Raw genomic sequence first — 19149 nt, forward strand, 5'->3', positions numbered from 1 at the left:
TGAGATTTTATAACTTTCTTTTTAAAGCAAACCTAACCTAACCTAATCTAACCTACCCCAACCTAATATAGTCTTAGTTTGTGATAATGTTGCATCAAAATATATGAAAATTTCAAATTTTCAATTAACAATTATTATTGGATCGAAAATCCTATGCGCCGACAGAAAAAGGTAGGTATTTATAATAATTGTGTACATGGAATCGACTGTTTTTGTAAAAAAAAATTATAAAAGCTCATGACGGCATCTGCGGCACAATTACCATTAAATAATTGAACCATCCTACTTACATACCTACTTATTGTCATCGTAATTTTTATGCGTAGGTACTAAATGTGAAGAATCCATTAAGTAGGTCGTAGGAAAGATCTAGGTAAGTACCTACTTATACTTATGTCATTGTGGTACTCTGACTTTTCAGTATTAAAATTAAGTGTTACCATTGTCATTTTTACCTGACAATAATGTGGACATTCTATAAAGTAGGAATGTCCATCTTCAAGTAGGCTGTAATCAGGGAACTCAGAAATAATGGGAACTGAAATATCTAACGGGTAAGATGAAACAGGCAACCAGTCTCGAGTAAGGTAGAATACGGGATAAATTTAAACACGTGTCAAGAATACGTCATACGTCGAATACTGACAACTGCTCTCGGTTTATACATTGACAAGGCACTGACGCTTACTATTGGTGTATTACACACTATTGCACGTCTAAAATGTATGGATCATTTTCATAGGACACTCACACATTCAAAACTCAAATTTACTGTATTGGTAGGTATAGATATAACCTATAGGAATTCTATTTATTATCTGTTACGTGGCTGTGATCTAGGTACTATCCAATACCAAAACTGGCAGTGATCAACCACATTCCCCCATTGTCATTTTTATTACGAGGGTGGGTCAATAATTCCTTAGAAAAAAGCATTAAAACAGTTTTTATTTTTGTATTTTTTTTTTATTTCTCAACATAATCTCCTTGGAGCTCAATACACTTGGTTAGACGTTTCTCAATTTTTTTTAAACCGTCAGAAAAATAAGTTTTCGGAAGGTCCTCAAAATAAGCATTTGTCCGATCGATGACTTCTTCATTTGAAAAAAAACGTTGTCCACTTAGCCATTTTTTTAAGTTTGGGAAAAGGAAAAAGTCACTGGGGGCTAAATCTGGCGAATACGGTGGGTGGTCGACCAATTCGAACTTCAATTCTTCAATTTTAGCCATTGATCGTAAACATGTGTGAACACGGGCATTGTCCTGATGAAAGAGGATTTTTTTCCTGTTTAAATGAGGCCGTTTTTCTTCAATTTCGTTTTTTAGCTGGTCCAATAAAGATGCATAATAATCCCCTGTTATTGTTTTTCCTTTTTCCAAATAGTCAACGAAAATAATTCCACGTGCATCCCAAAATACAGTAGCCATAACCTTACCAGCTGATTTTACGGTTTTCGCCTTCTTTGGACATGGTTCGCCTTTTGCAATCCACTGCTTTGACTGTTCTTTCGTCTCGGGAGTATAGTGGTGTATCCATGTTTCATTTACAGTCACAAAGCGACGAAAAAATTCATCCGGATTGCGTTGCATGAGCGACAACAGGGCTTTAGAGGCCACCACCCTATTGCGTTTATTGTCGACTGTGAGCAAACGCGGCACCCATCTTGCAGAAACTTTTTTCATGCCCAATTTGTCATGTAAAATAGAAATGACGCTACCTTTTGAGATCCCTGTAACCTCAATTATCTCACTCAACTTTAATCTTCGGTCACTTAACACCATATCGTGGATTTTATTGATCATATCTGGTGTAGTCACCTCTACAGGACGTCCTGAGCGTGGTTCATCCTTTGTTGATGTACGACCACGTTTAAATTCATTTAACCAGTTATAAATAGTTGCAAGTGAAGGAGCAGATATGCCGTGAACTAAATCCAACTCATTTTTTATTTCCTTTGCTGTTAACCCTTTTATATTAAAATGTTTAATAACAGATCTAAACTCAATTTTCTCCATTTTCCATTTTTCCATTTTCCACAAGCAAATTTTTTTTTTAAATGTACGAAAAACACACAACAACCCGACCAATCTGATTGAAACTTCGCAGCATACTGAATCGGTAGTGCCGCTGCATGAAAACAAACCGCTTACAGTACTAGTCGCGCCACCTGTCGGCTTTTCTAAGGACTTATTGACCCACCCTCGTATATTACTAGCTGACCTGGCAAACGTTGTTCTGCCATATAAATTATTTCTAGTGAATATTTTGGTTGTTGAATAAAAAATGACGAATGTATCGTAAGTGTGTGGGGATGGGATCTATGACAGAAAGAGGAATGGAGCGCTGTAGACGATGACCGCCGATAATAACAAAAAAACACCAACCATTCATTTTCTCAATTCAAAATGAGTAATGATGTTCATAATGAATGAATTACCTGTGACAGGATCTCGTTGTTTAATGTTTATGCAATATCCGTCTTGTCCCTACCAGAAAATTAGCGGATATTGGAGAGCGTCTTATGAACGGTGTGTGTCAGCGATGAACTCCAGATTATTTTTTCTTCTTAGAATCACGAATTCTCGCGTCGATGTGCGGTCGCCAACCATGATTCCAGCAATGTCGTAAAAAACGGGTGCATTAAATCGACGCACGTGCTCTCCAGCTGATGTTTTATCAGGATTGATGACAATAGCGTGATTGTCACTTTGCAATTTGTGCATGTGTGCTTTGAAGAATTTCAATAATTCATTGTGCTCATTCAATAGGGCGTCCAGTTCGCCGACGATACGCCTGGCATTAGGCGAATTGAAGTTATTGTAGCCGCAACGTGCATCCACACGATTGATGTCCTCACCGCCCATGAAGTAGATTTATAAAAAAATATGTGGTTCGTTTGGCATTGGCAGGAATGAGCCTACTTTGTGGTATACCTGGGGCTCTATGTTAGAACTTGCGAGTGCAAGCTTCCCGGTCGAGATGACGTCATATGACATCATTATGACGTACTACCGGAGTGATAATAGCATTCGAGAAAATAGCGAGTGGTCAGACAGCGGCGCTATTCATTGTCACCATACACATATAGGTGTATGATAATAATATTTTCTATGGTTATTCTGTGCGCGGTCGGCATGCCTCGAGCGTGACGACACAATTACGTCATCTCGTCTGGTGCCACACGAGACGAGAGTTAGGAAATCGCGGTGCTGGCCTTTGATTTTGAACGTAAAATGGAATTGTTGACCATTTGCCGGAGTATTATGAACTATTTCTGTTGCTCCGAACGAAGTCATTTGGAAACATGAATTGAATGTGCGAATGGACTTCAGGAACAGATTTGAATCTGGAACCGTGCCGATGAGCAAGCCGTTCAATGGTTCTGGTGGTATCTCAATTTCTGGTAGTTGCACTTTTTCTGATGTGCAACACATCCCGGCTGACTCATGTTTGAATTTGAGCGCATGACAATGGAGACATTCTTTGTCCATAGCACCAATCAGCACTTTCGGATGAGCGGAATATTCAATATCTGGCTCGTACTCGAATGCGAGACGAAGAGATGAAGCGGATGTAAATGCTCGATGTACTTGTTGGCGTTGTCAATCATTTGCTCTGCGTGTGTTGACTACGAACGGCGCGCTTGGCTCCGTTCCAATTGTCGTTGTTGATTTCGTTCAGCTCGTGCCTCTTGTGATTGAGATGCACGCAATTGCGACATGCTCACACGCACGTTTTTGTTATCTTGTTGGATTTGTTCGTCTGTTCTTTCTGCTCTACTATTTCGCATGTTTGTGGCTTTATTCGTTCGACGGCCCAAATGGCCCCCTTGCGTCTTGCTGGCATTGTGCACTATAATACACGCACACAAAAATAGATAAATTAAAATAAATCGTACAAAATTTTGCACGCTCTGCGTTGTGATATGCCGAATGAAATGTCAAAATGACGCGACGCTTTTCTAGAATTCTTGGACGTAGCGCCATCTGTCATTCAACAACTTAAATAATTTCGTTCTGTTTGAAATACGAACGACGGTTAAATTTGTTCATATAAAAATAATAAAAACGCAATTAAAAAAATGGGAGGGTGGGGGTAAGAGGGTGAAAATTTGGGGTTATAGGTATTTTCTGATGCCAAATAATAAAAAAAATACAAAAAAAAAATGTCAAAAAAATAAAAGAAAATTTTTTCTGGATAGAGATACCCTAATCACCTAGCGGTATGAAATATACTTGTTGACCTATTCTCATACCTAACAAATATACATAAAAAAAATCATAAAAATCGGTCGAGCCATTTCGGAGGAGTTCGACCACAAACATCGTGACACGAGATTTTTATATATATAGAGATGTAGGTGAGTATATTGAAACAGTCATTAATTTAAGCCCTCGTTGTTCAGTGCGTAAGGTTCTGATCCTTCATCCGGGCGCTCCGGATTTGATTTCTGGTGAGGTCACAATATAATTATGTGATTATGTCAAAGCCTGAAGCTAAGCCTGTTTTTGATGATTTCACTCCTATTACAAAATATATGTCATTCGGCCTCTTGGCCTGTCGTAGTGTTATAAAGAATATATATTATATTTCGAATTACCTAATTGTAATTCTAAATGAAACATCTTTCGAAATACTCAATTTTCCAATCGTCGTGAAAAATGTTTCGGTCTTCTGTTTCGCACTCATTGCATAAAGGGAACTACGCCTCAGTTTAAAGTGTGGGAATTCACATCTCTCTCTCACTCCTGTGGAAAACCGTAGGTACAGCATACGAATAAAGTGATACAACGAGGTCACATTAGCTTCGTCATGGTTAATTTGAAAACGGCTTTCACGTATCCTAATCTTAGAAATAAAAATAAGAAATGCTTACCGTCAAAATCTCCATGAAATTATATTACAACTGACTCAGTTCATATGAGCATATGGCGTGATCGATCAAAATCCATCCCGCAACGTGCCTAATTTATAATGTGTCATGATACCCTGTCTTTTCTGATCGTAGACATTACCAATAAAATTGAGTGTTTTTATTACCATTTTTAGCAGACAATAAAATATTAGGGTCAACACCCTCAGGTTTGGTTCTTGTGGTATGACATGAAGGAATCATAGACATGAAACACTACCTATAATTATTTGCAATCTCAATTGCAAGCTTGTGCAGTAGGTATATAATTTTAACGTAATTTGATATTTTCAAATTGGTATAGCAATAAATTTGATACTAAAAAAATAAAAAGCTAAATATATTCTTTTATTCATGAAAAATGATACTTTTAAATAATGTATAAGAGTGTTATTTTATAAGTGATAGCCTGCAACTTAAAATAACAGATACATAATGGAAAAATAGACTGATTTGAATTACTTTGTAATGTCCAATCTCTAGTCATAATAGATTTATTATCTTCGTCAGCTGGGGTCGATCCACTGCTGGATGAAGGCCTCCTCTAGCTTCTACTCTTCTCGTTCCCTAGTTCTTCGCTGCCACATACATCTGCTGGAATTTATGAGTTCGTCTATCCAGGGCGTCCCTGTGGTCGTATAATACCCTTTGGCTACTACTGTATGATAGCATTTGTGGACTTGCCGAGAGAAATGTCCAGCCCATTGCCATTTCATCTATATCACATCACCTACTCTTTATTGGTTTCTTTTACGGTCTTTTTGCAATATGTCCAATCACGCGACCTTTCCATGTCACGTGGCACTACTTGTAATTTTTGGATTTCTTTTACATTAAGGATCCATGTTTCGCATGCATACGTGAGCACTGGTAGTATACATTGGTTGAACTCAAAATTGTAGGATTTTGAAGTAACTATTCAGATACCCACATGCATTACGTGCCAGTTTGTTGTCCGAGATAGATGTAGTTGTTGACTCATTCGATTTGAGTGCCATTCATAGGAATGCTTTTGATTCAGTAAAACAGTTTATCTTTACACCTACTTTGAGTCTTTCATTTGCAAGCTCCTCTGTACCGTTCTGTAGTTTAGTTTTTAAAAATCAATTAAACCCTGCCTAAATCAAACCATAATAGTTTTGGTATGTTATAGGCGATCCGACAAAATAGTCCACATTTTGTCATTCATACCTATTTGCTTTCGTTGAATTAGGAATAGGTATATATTACACAATAGTCATGTTGGTTAGTTTTTTTAAAATTCATTAAGCCCTGCCTAAACCAAAATATAGTTGGTAAAAAAATATTCTTCTATCTACTTATAACTAAAATTATGTATGATTTCATGGCAACATTTTAGATATTTTATAGATGGACAAATATTTTTTGACGATTATCAATTATGGCTTGGTTTCCGTAGGGTTTAATTGAATTTAAAAAACTACCAACGCCATCTGTAAATTGTAGTCTCAATTCAATGAAAACAAATATGTATGACTGACAAAGTTTAGTGTGTACTATTTATGTCGGATGTTAACAGCCTACCTCCACCCTTCGCCACTGCCTCTGGACATAAATCAATGTAAAGGCCTATTAGTGCGTATACCGTATAAATGCATACAATTTAAGTAGATAAGAGCCATAATTATATGTTTTGGTTACCTGTGGATTACTATTTAATTAATTCTTGATTGTCAGTATTATTGGTTTCAGCTTTATCATTTTAATAACACCTGTGTAAAGTCGATACTTTTATTTATAATTGATGAATGTTTGCATAGGTAAGTACATGTTTTCGAACTGGAAATAATCGTTAAATTAATTATGCTTGCCTTAACGGCCCACATGCTCAGCGTACGTCAAAATGCAGCTTTTATGCTATTTTCAAAGCATGATCCTGGACATTCCTTAAACATTGTAGATAATCTATTTACATAATTTTTAAACCGTTTTCGGTTAGGTACATGTTCAAACACGCACGTTAACATGATCTTACTCCCTACTTCATTTATCGTTTGTCAATTTATGGCTACGGCCGTATGTTGCAGCTTAGTCACTGGGAAATGCCAATAGATAGGGCGTATTTCAAAAAAATACTATCTTATTCTTAGGTCAATAATTATTATAAAGCAAACATTATTCGTAGAATGTTTATCACATTTGAATTGTCAAAGACATAGCTTATAATCAGTATCTTTAAAATTATCTTTAAATGTGTAAATCTTGCCCATTTTTTGAATAATAAAATGCGTAATTTTTGTCAAATTTGGGATCACAGAGATTATCAATATAATATTTCACCATAATAATGTCGACATAAATTTTACTAATGGTTTTATAAATGCTTTTAAAAATTAATAAATATAAAAAATCTTAACATCACATCATATGCATGTACTGAAATATGACTATATTCTAAAACATTAGAGCGAGAGGTTTAAAAGAATACTATTTTATGTAATAAAAATACTTTATGCAGTCATCAAATGTTTAAAATAAATATAAAGGATAATAAGGCTTCAAAATTATGTAAATAGATTATCTACGTTTAAGGAATGTCTAGGATCATGCTTTGAAAATAGTATAAAAGCTCCATTTTGACATACACTGATCATGTCCCCCCTTAATAAAAGGTTTTTTTCCTTGGATAAACATATTATCTAAACAATTTCACATTTACTTTGAGGAAAGATGTTGTCATATTTTCGCACAGGAAATTGATTATATTTATAATAATACTCATGTCCGGGTGTACCATGGGGTTAAAGGGGCTATAGCCCAGTGGCGAAGGGTGAAGGTAGGCTTTTAAAATCTGACATAAATAGTGCACTTTAAACTTTGTCAGTGAAATGTATTTGCTTTCATTGAACTAATACCCCATTTACACATGCGCTGACAGTAATAGTATTATCGCGGCCATAACAAGAAAATTTACGTGTAAGTACAGTTGTACAGTTGCAAAATTGTATGCATGAATCAAAAAAGTTCGGAAGTTTCTGAATTTTTATGTGACAGTTGTGATTTTTTTTCGATCTGCGTATACGCTGTAGAATGATAGTGGCGAACCTGCCGGCAAAAAAACGAACTACACTGTGGAGACTTATTTTGGGATTAACCGATTTTTATGACCTGTCAAATAGTACCATACAATGACAACGTCGCGTCTCACTTACTCTTGATGAATAAGATTGGAGAGACAGTCAGCACTTTTACTTGTAAACAGTTATTGTCACGATAGTTTAAAATACACACTATTGCTACCAGTAAATCCATGCATGTATATAGGTGCTATTACTCGACTATGTGGTGTATTTGAGGTGCTTTGGAAAGTATGAAGTACAGTACAGTATGAAGATTGGTGTTTATTTTATTTTCAATAAAAGTGGGAAAAAACGTTTGTGTTATTTCCTGGTAATTCCTTGTATGTCATACAATTTTAAACTCTTAATGGCCAATTTATTCTCAGAAGTACCTACTCTAATCTAAAATATCACCTTTTCTACCTGGTAAAAAGGTAAATCAATCAAAATTTAGTGTGCTGCCTTTGTGTCTACTTCCTATTGAGAAATTCCAATTGTATCTTACTGCTGACTAATGTTCACATTCATTCATATACCTGCTAAGTACTTAATATTATTCTTCCAGTTGTGTAAAACCATCAGGCGCTCACACAGAATTAATATAGTTTGAGGTAAAAACATTGTCTTTATAAAAAATATTTTTTTTTATTAAAGTAGAACCTCGATTTAACGAACAAACTCCGGTGAGGGTCTGTCCGTTGAAGCCGATAGTCCGTTTTATAAAAACACAAACAAAACCCTGTTTTATTCATCTTCGGATAATATATCCACACAAATCAAATTTTACAGGAGGCACAAAAACGTTTTTGTTATGGTTTTCAGTCAAAGAATACAAAATAGAACCTTGAAATGCATGATAATTAATAATTTGATTGTTATATCCCTAATCTGATATTATTTTTGAGTTAAATAAAAGAAAAACAACAAAAATTCCACTTCATTTCCATTTTTTTTAAATTGTTTAAATTTAGACAATAATCTGGCATTTGCAGCTTACATCTTTTGGACACATGTATTTAGTTGTGTACTTATCGTATATTATACAATAAAGCCTATTTTGAAAAAATTGAGGGTTACGCCCTTTTTCACTTCTACAGTCGATATATTATATCTAATATTTGCTACACATTGTCTATTTAGGGTGGTCGATGAAGTGATATGCTGACGTGTCGTACGACTGACTAAGTTTAGTGTGCACTATTTATGTTAGATCTCCACAGCCTACCTCCACCCACTGTACCAATAATTAGTTTTAAAATCTCTGCCTTCATTAGGCGTCATGATTTGCTTCTGGAAAGCATCATTGTCGACTTGCAAGCCTTGAACGGGTGGCATTTGCTGAAAGCGATATCTGTATACAAAAAAATCAGTGGATTTGAGCAGAATTAGTAAAATATTCGGATTGAAATCTGACGGAATGATCGAAATCTGTTTTCTTACACTCATCTTGCCAACGCCAATCTTGTGTGTCTGATGGATTTCATCCTGACATCTACTATCAGAAGAATAGCGATATATCTGCATAGTATCTAATTTTTGTTTCGCTATGTATAATAAGCAATTCTATTGCTAATTTTTTTTTGACAACATTACAGAGACAGTTCTATGTCAAAAAATATTCTTGAATACCATTTCATTCGAACAGCATGGTCAACCTATTACCTGTCAGAAATAAATGTAATAAAATAAATCAACTGTGATAATTTGTACTCTAAAACTTGGTACCCATAAAAAAACTGGTTTTCTCAGATCAGATCGTTGACTCACCGAGGATAACCCAGTAACTTATATAACATTTTTTTTTAAATCATACACTTGTAGATTGTCTGTAGGATGTGATCCATCGTTAATGTCAAACTTATTATTATCATCGTTGTAATTAGCTATTGTTATGGATGGTTCTGGCTAGTGGAAACTTCAGTTAAATGCACAATCTTTTTTTTCTTGGTCGTTCCGTCATGGCTGTGAATCATGACCACCTTGAAATTCTGTCATCTTTTAAGTGACTAAGACTTTCCAACCCTCTCAATCCTCTCTCTCTCACGCATCTCTCAAGGCAGAGTGAAGGCTGCCCCCAGTCAGGTCTTTCACGCTCGTCTTCTGCTTGCCTTCCTTGGAGACTACCCAAAACCACCAATCTTTCCAGGTTATCTGGTCTGCAGAGAACTGCAGAATACGTCTTAAATAATAATATAAATATTTGACTATTAATGTAAGCATTTTGTTTTCTGATTCATTTGTGCATCATATTATGATAGCAATATTCTCTCCTTTGCTAATTGATTGTGTAGTTATTCAGTCGAAGCAAGTTTGTGTGCCAAATTTATTTTTCCGCTTGTCAGATCGAAGGCTTTGTAGTAAAACTTTACTAAAAACTCGGCGCTTTGTGTCTCGCGGGGGGGGGCTTAGTCCCCCTCGTCCCCTCAGATGATGGTTACTTAAACCTTGACGGCTAAAATTATTAATCATGGAACATGCTTTGCCTACTGATTCTCTGAATGCCGGTTGTCCAAATTCGAAAGAAAATTTATTTGTCAAAGTAACCGAATCCAAAGGATTCAAACAATTTTGCTTTTCTAAAAATTATGTAATTACAATAATAAAACTTAAGAAGTAATAATAGCAGACGAACAATACGTCGCACAGAATGTAGGCTTCTGAACATAGACTAATATCTATCTACTGAACGTAAAATGAAAATAATCGGCGCGCGTAAGTGATCGGGGCGGGGCACGGGTGGGCTACGCGTCTATAGTTATTCTACGTCTATTTTTCGTAACGCTTTTGCTTTGGAGATAATGAGTAAAACATGTTCCATGTTAATAATTCTATGCTTGCACTCGAAAAAGAGATCAATAAAATTATTTTCCCGTCACAAAAAAGGACATTATTTATTTTAGACCAAAAATGATTATTTGAAACATTTATACCTAATGATTGTTTGAATTTTTGCATCGGAAAAGTATTATGGATCATATTATGGATCGTATTATCTTCTTAAAAAAAATGTTAGGCGTAGAAACATAATTACAGTGTTCCATCTCGGTGATTAAATTATGCATAGTATGTGTGTCACTATTGTCTATCTTTATTTTGCCTCCGTTCTGCAATACTAACGGTCTACTTAATTCTAACTCTTGAATCATCCTTTTGATGGGCGCAGGGCTACGATGTCATTTCAATATTAATATCTCCATATTAACAATAACTGCTATGAAGGGAATATAATACTTACTAATTTGCTCATTAAAAAGTCTCTTAAAAATTCCACCCGTTTATGTCATACTTAATTAACATATTTTTCCTCTCAAATGTCATGGACTTTGCACCAGTTCTGACGTTATCATTACAATATTTGTAATGATTGTGAAATTAAATTTTTATCATTGTTGCGTTACATGCCATGTCATGCCACGTGTATCTGATTGCTGTCAATAGTTATTATTTAAATTGTTAACTGTCTCCAGTTGAATTTTACTCTTTTCTCCAGTGACCACTTACCTATTTTAAATTTTGCGATTAACTATTTAACATATAGATGGGTTAGGTTAGGTTAGCGCATAGCGGTGGCGAAGGGTGAGGGTAAGCTGTTAAGATCCAGCATAAATAATGCATACTAAACTTTGTCAATCATACATATTTATTTTCATTGAACCAATACATTTTTCAGATGCATTTGCTGGGCAAAAAAAAGTGCGCACTATTTTTGTCGGATCGTCCATAGCATACCTAAATTATTACGGTTTGATTTTGGTAGGGTTTAATAGAATTTTATAAACTAACCAGCACCATCTACTCATTGTAGTTTTTGTTCAATGAAAACGAATAAGTTTGACTGACAAAATTTAGTGTGCGTTATTTATGTTGGATATAACAGCCTACATCCACCCTTCGCCACTGATGAATGGCACGTCCCAAATTGCGGTTCTACAAATGCATCTTTCTGCGTCGAAATCCTGTGTTTTATGAATGCAAACCGAATCGCATAGACAAAGGTGATATGTTGCAGTCATGTGTGCGACTCACCTAAGCAGTGGCGATGCGCCTTGAGAGCGGTAGAGCGCAGAACTCGCACTCAATTTATGCGAATTTTTTTTTTTTTTAAATATTTCATGTATATTTGATTTATTAAAAGTGTTCTGATCTATTACCGTAGTCATTAATTCATGTACAATAAAAAAAATTCTAAGTGTTTTAACTGACTATTTTAAATCCTACATACATTACTCATGGGAGCGCATTCCCAGAGCGCTCAAGTAATCATGCCTTGTAATGAGAATGAGTGCGACAGCAATAATGTTCGTCTGTAGCCGGTAGCGCGAAATAGCAATACTTCTTTCGGTGAATTTGTTTTCTTGGAGCACCGCTCAAACCTCCCGAACGCGGATTCGTATTATGTTGAAATTAATTGTCTGTTATTTACAGCTTGGATATTTTTTATAATGCTGATGGTGCCTCAGCATTATTATTAATAGAAAAAAATCTTATTGACACATTTACGAAAATGGTTTTACTATTAAACTTAATTTGCACTATTCCGATGACATCAGTGGAAAGTGAAAGATGTTTTTCCACACTCAAACGGATCAAGTGTTTTAGCAGAAACACAATCACGCAACCAAGATTGAACGCATAATGTATGCTCAGTATCGAAAAAAGAATGATACAAGAGATTCCTGACTTCAACAAACAAACGTGTGATTGAAAAATATGTGTCGATGAAAAACAGAAGAATGGATTTCTCATACAAATGAACAATAACATACTTTAAAAAAAGTGGACTTCCAGTAAAATAACTCACCGGTCGCCACTTCACCCAAGTGTTGACTTATTACTTTTAATTTACAATTTACCAAAATATACACCACTCAAAATATCATTTGACGAAAGGCATACAGTAAAATAAGTTTCACGAAACAATTAAGTAAATATTGTTTTACTGTATTAAGCCGAGTGTTGTGTGACAAATAATATTGATTCAATACTCATCAGACGTATTAAATTAATTAAAACAAACAGTAACTGTTGACTTTCTATTGTGGAAAAACAGATGTTTAACCCGAACGTTGACTTTGTTTTGAGAAGGTGAATGTAGTAGCTACATGTCTGTGAATAAACAGGGTTGATATTTGAATACGTGTATTAATTAAGGCTCTAAGTACCAAAAACAAAAAAACTGACATTTTTATAGAAAAGTGTTCTACATACGAGGGTGGGTCAATAATTCCTTAGAAAAAAGCATTAAAACAGTTTTTATTTTTGTATTTTTTTTTTATTTCTCAACATAATCTCCTTGGAGCTCAATACACATGGTTAGACGTTTCTCAATATTTTTTAAACCGTCAGAAAAATAAGTTTTCGGAAGGTCCTCAAAATAAGCATTTGTCCGATCGATAACTTCTTCATTTGAAAAAAAACGTTGTCCACTTAGCCATTTTTTTAAGTTTGGGAAAAGGAAAAAGTCACTGGGGGCTAAATCTGGCGAATACGGTGGGTGGTCGACCAATTCGAACTTCAATTCTTCAATTTTAGCCATTGATCGTAAACATGTGTGAACACGGGCATTGTCCTGATGAAAGAGGATTTTTTTCCTGTTTAAATGAGGCCGTTTTTCTTCAATTTTGTTTTTTAGCTGGTCCAATAAAGATGCATAATAATCCCCTGTTATTGTTTTTCCTTTTTCCAAATAGTCAACGAAAATAATTTCACGTGCATCCCAAAATACAGTATCCATAACCTTACCAGCTGATTTTACGGTTTTCGCCTTCTTTGGACATGGTTTGCCTTCGCAATCCACTGCTTTGACTGTTTTTTCGTCTCGGGAGTATAGTGGTGTATCCATGTTTCATCTACAGTCACAAAGCGACGAAAAAATTCATCCGGATTGCGTTGTATGAGCGACAACAGGGCTTTAGAGGCCACCACCCTATTGCGTTTATTGTCGACTGTGAGCAAACGCGGCACCCATCTTGCAGAAATATTTTTCATGCCCAATTTGTCATGTAAAATAGAAATGACGCTACCTTTTGAGATCCCTGTAACCTCAATTATCTCACTCAACTTTAATCTTCGGTCACTTAACACCATATCGTGGATTTTATTGATTATTTCTGGTGTAGTCACCTCTACAGGACGTTCTGAGCGTGGTTCATCCTTTGTTGATGTACGACCACGTTTAAATTCATTTAACCAGTTATAAATAGTTGCAAGTGAAGGAGCAGATATGCCGTGAACTAAATCCAACTCATTTTTTATTTCCTTTGCTGTTAACCCTTTTATATTAAAATGTTTAATAACATAACCTCAATTTTCTCCATTTTCCATTTTTCCATTTTCCACAAGCAAATTTTTTTTTTAAATGTACGAGAAACACACAACAACCCGACCAATCTGATTGAAACTTCGCAGCATACTGAATCGGTAGTGCCGCTGCATGAAAACAAACCGCTTACAGTACTAGTCGCGCCACCTGTCGGCTTTTCTAAGGACTTATTGACCCACCCTCGTACTAACGCCAATAACTTCAGCTATGGTCTAAGTGCCTCAAGCAAGTCAAAAAAATACAGAAAAATATTTAAACCTGTTGACGTTGTAAGTCCATTGGCCTGTTTTATTTATAATGGTGTAAATAGCACTACAGTGGTCAACTTCATTCAATATAAAATGGCTGACGATGATGTGTTGACACTTGCGACTTCCTAATACCTAAAATTATAGAAGCTGCCGTGATTGCTTCACACTGTAAAACCACATTTTTCAAAAGGTCTGCTTCATGAAATTTTACTGCAATGACTCGGTATTTTGTATCTACAGGCAATACTACTTTTTGGTACTTAGAGCCTTAATTAATACACGTATTCATTTATTGTTATATGTTGAAAACAGGGAACTCAGAAATAATGGGAACTGAAATACACAACGGGTAAGGCGATAGCAGGTAACCGACTCGAGTAAGGAAGAATCCGGGTTAAACTTACACACGTGTTAAGAATACGTTTTACGTCGAATACTAAAAACTGCTCTCGGTTTATGCATTTACACTCATTTAATGTTGGTGTATTATACACACTATTGCACGTGCATAATGCGTGTTTCATTTTCGTAGGACACTCACATTCAAAAGCCTGCTTCACCATTCGGCATATTGAATATTGCCTATCGGTATTCTATTTATTATCTGTTCTGTGGTTGAAAACATCTTATGCATATTATATTATATACACCTACTTACTAGAAAAATCTTTTTTAGAAAAAAAATACGACACCCGATGGGACTTGAACCAGTAACCGCTGAATTCGCGTCATTGTGCTTTTCCAATTAAGCAACGGGCATCCTACTTAATTACGACGATTTTAACTAGTAGTTATTGCGTGAAATGCTTATTAAATTGTGCTTACAATATTGGCTATCGGTTTTTGTATATTAAATCAAGGTAGGTATCCATCTAATGTCTTAATTACTAACCGACGTCACAGATCACTCCAATATTAACGTACTTAGACTTGTTAATAATTTAATAAACTATTTCTTTCATTCAACGAATAATCCACAAGATGAGTATAACATTCTAATATATTGGACATACATAATTTGAAAACATCTCATGCATATACCCACAACAAAAATCTTTTTTTGGAAATATTTTTAGATATTTTATAGATAGACGAATATTTTATTAAAATTATAAATTATGGCTTGGGTTACACAGGGTTTAATCGAATTTTAAAAACTGACAGCACCATCTGCAAAATGTATTGGTTCAATGAAAACAAATACGTTTGATTGATAAAGTTTAGTGTGCACTATTTATGTCGGATCTTAACAGCCTACCTCCACCCTCCGCCACTGCCATCCGTAGATTATTCAAATCGTGAAATGAAAAAAAAAACCCTGTGGGAGGAGGTTGTTGCGCTTTTCGATGGTAAAGAACTTGCTGATAATGAAAAAAAAACGATGTAGGTAGGGCAACGATATTATTATTTTCGATGACACAATCGTAGCGATGATAAATATTATAAATTTCTTGTCTAACTAGTCATCTATGTATGTAATGGACAAGGTAAAAAAATAAAGATATAATATTTTATCAATTTTATTTTTACTACCAAATAGTAAATCTCACGCCACACCACATTAGCTCCCATAGGGAGTAGTTCCGGGAAACTGGTTATTTTATTGAATTGTCAATTTCTTATATTCAATAAAATTGGAATGCCGTTAAGTGTTATCACTTTTCAGGACGTCCTGTGCGGTTATTGTTTATCATTGATATTGATTTTTCATCTATGCACAGTAACGTATCCAAAGTGTCGAATGTTATAATTTTTATCTGATATATATATAACACTCAAATTTATTGCCAATTCATGTTAATTGTGTTGCAATATTATAATCTAACTATATTAATCATTAGTCTTATCGATATTAAACAATGACATCTGCCCAATTGGGTCCAAATTAGATCAACGACATCGGCTTATTCGGTTTAATATCACGGTAACTATGCAGATTATTTTCTCATATATCACCGCCACACCAACTGACACTAGCTTTATTATAACAATTTAATATCCCCACTCAAATAATTGTGAATTAAACTGATACAAGTGACATATAATTACAAAATTATTTATGAGCTGTTTTCGTGTAATCACGTATCTGTTTATGTGTGAAACTGGATAAATGTTTAACTCACAAAACGGATAAATTAATAAACTAGAAATGCGAAAGTTAGTCACCATAGACCAATACTGACAGTTTTGGTTTATGATAATGAGAGGCAAGTTATTAAATGAAAGAAATACTCTTCTCTCTTCTTGGTCGTTCCCTCAAGGTAGAGTGAAGGTTGCCCCCAGAAAGCTCCTTTACTTGGTCACTTCAGTGTGCCAACGCTCTTCTGCTTCACCTTCCCTGGAGGTTACCAAAAACCACCAGTCTCTCCAGGTTATGAACAATATGTCCAAAAAACTGCGGAATCCATCTCTAATTATATTGTCATGAGTCGTTTCTTTATCTGTAGTCTATGGATAATTGACTGGTTTGTCCTGTGCTCTGTCCAAGAAATATGAAGCATTCTGCGCCAACACCGCATTTCGACGGCATCAATTGCATTTTGCTCCCTTGCCCTCTGGGTCCATGACTCGATACCGTACAAAAATATGGAGAACATTGTTTGCACGAGCATCGTTTTTTGGGCAGTTGAAATTCCTCGATCCTTACATATCAATATTGAATGCGTGTTGCGTTTACATGACAAAGTTCAAGGCATATAATGGTACAGATGTAAATATTGAAAATAACATATAATTAACACAATTAATAACACATTTTGAGATTGCTTACTACGGATGATACACATGGTTCACGTCACGTTCAGACATGCTAATGACAGTTCCATGACAAAACAGAACACGACAAAACAGAACATGACAAAACAGAACATGACAAAGCAGAACAGTGACAAAACAGAACAACGATAAATATAACTATGACCTTTCAAGAAAAATATAAATTTAATATTGAAATTGTCCTATCTCTATTATGTTGATAGATTTTTAATAGCACAGATTTTCAATACGCCATAATAAATCAAAGCATTCCTAATCGCTAGAAAGCCTCAAATAAATGGGACTTAACTCGGTGTTGCCGGCAAGCTTAGGATATCTCATCTTAATCAATATAATATGTTCAAAATGATTGGGTGACTAGGTACAACGAAATAATCAGTTTAATAAATTGAGGTATTTACGCCGAATGGCCAACATGCAGTGATTACATTATACAATTTTATATACTCTATATATAAAAAAAATGCATTATTTTCAAAATAATAGGTATTGTAAAAAAAAAAAATTGTGTTGTACTTTATACAACACTAATATTTTATGTAGATACTTTAATGTATTATACCTTGATGATTTCACTTAAAATTGATTTTTTTTTAAAATATTAAATAATTATATATAGGTATTTCGTTTAAAATTTAATTAATAAATAGATTCCACAAAAATTAATGTTTCATTTTTCCCCTGGCTGTTCTGTTTTGTCACTTTTCTGTTTTGTCATGTTCTGTTTTGTCACCGTTCTGTTTTGTCCGGACATCGCTCATGACGCTGTGCACTCCCTCCGCCAACACGTGCCCGGAAACATGTATGGATGCAGTTCGCCGTATCACACTGCACAGTGAAATTAAAGACCGTCCTACCTCTTTGAGTCGTATAGTACTGACATAAAATTCATGTCTAAATAAAACACGGTTCTTGTCAGTTTACACTTACAGGAAGCCAGCAGCAAACAAATTTTGAAAATAGCCGATATACTGGATTATTTGTTGGGTTTTCATTCTTGATTTCATGACTTTTGTCAAAAACAGCTATGAAAATTGAATTAATGTTCATATTGAATCTAATAAAATTGGAGACCGTATAGTGTTTGGTCATCTCTTTCTGATAAGAAAGCTCACAGCGAACTGTGCCACAGCCAATTAATACAATTAACACATCTTGTGATTGTTTGCTACGGATGATTCATATGGTTCACGTTCAGACATGCTAGTGACACTGTGCGCTCCCTCCGCTAACACCGCCTGGCACATAAAAAAACAGATTATGCAATTAGCAATCGCATGGTCTTTGGTGAGTTATTGGCTTGTGTATCAGCTGCTTTATTAAAGTTTTTTCTTTTAATAGAAATAATTCATCATTTTAACAATATGTCCTGCGTCAAAGGTCGGAACTGCATTTTTGGCTAATTTGAGTTTATTGCCTTATATTAAAAGTTTTATAAAATCAAAAGTTAAAAAATATATTTTATTTCGAAGATAACGGTTGTAACCTCCTATTTATAAAATATTCTAATGTATAAAGACTTAAGTGATTATTCGACCTTGTGTACTGCAACTATGCTATGAATGACATCATATGTGTCGGGTACTACATTGTACGCTGACATGTTGCATAGGACAGTGATTTATGTTTGAACTGCAATTATTGAGCTATTTTGTTGGTGATTATAAACAATTTTAAAGTATTATTTAAAATAGACCCTTGTTAAGGCTATACCTCAGTTGAGGCACGGTCTAAAAAGATCGTGGCCAGGCGATGCGCGGATTGCGGGTCGCGGGTGCAAATGACGCATGCCAAACGAAATATAATTT

General features: G+C 35.1%; 1 protein-coding gene across 2 annotated transcripts in view; it reads left to right on the plus strand.

Annotated features, from left to right (window-relative positions):
- Prx2 (Peroxiredoxin 2) overlaps positions 1 to 19149 on the plus strand; it is a 36452-nt gene that overhangs the window by 706 nt on the left and 16597 nt on the right. The window lies entirely within an intron of this gene.

Source organism: Rhyacophila brunnea, unplaced genomic scaffold (genome assembly GCF_057557595.1).
Source record: "Rhyacophila brunnea isolate RB1 unplaced genomic scaffold, BYU_Rbru_1.0 scaffold_24, whole genome shotgun sequence".
Taxonomy (NCBI): domain Eukaryota; kingdom Metazoa; phylum Arthropoda; class Insecta; order Trichoptera; family Rhyacophilidae; genus Rhyacophila; species Rhyacophila brunnea.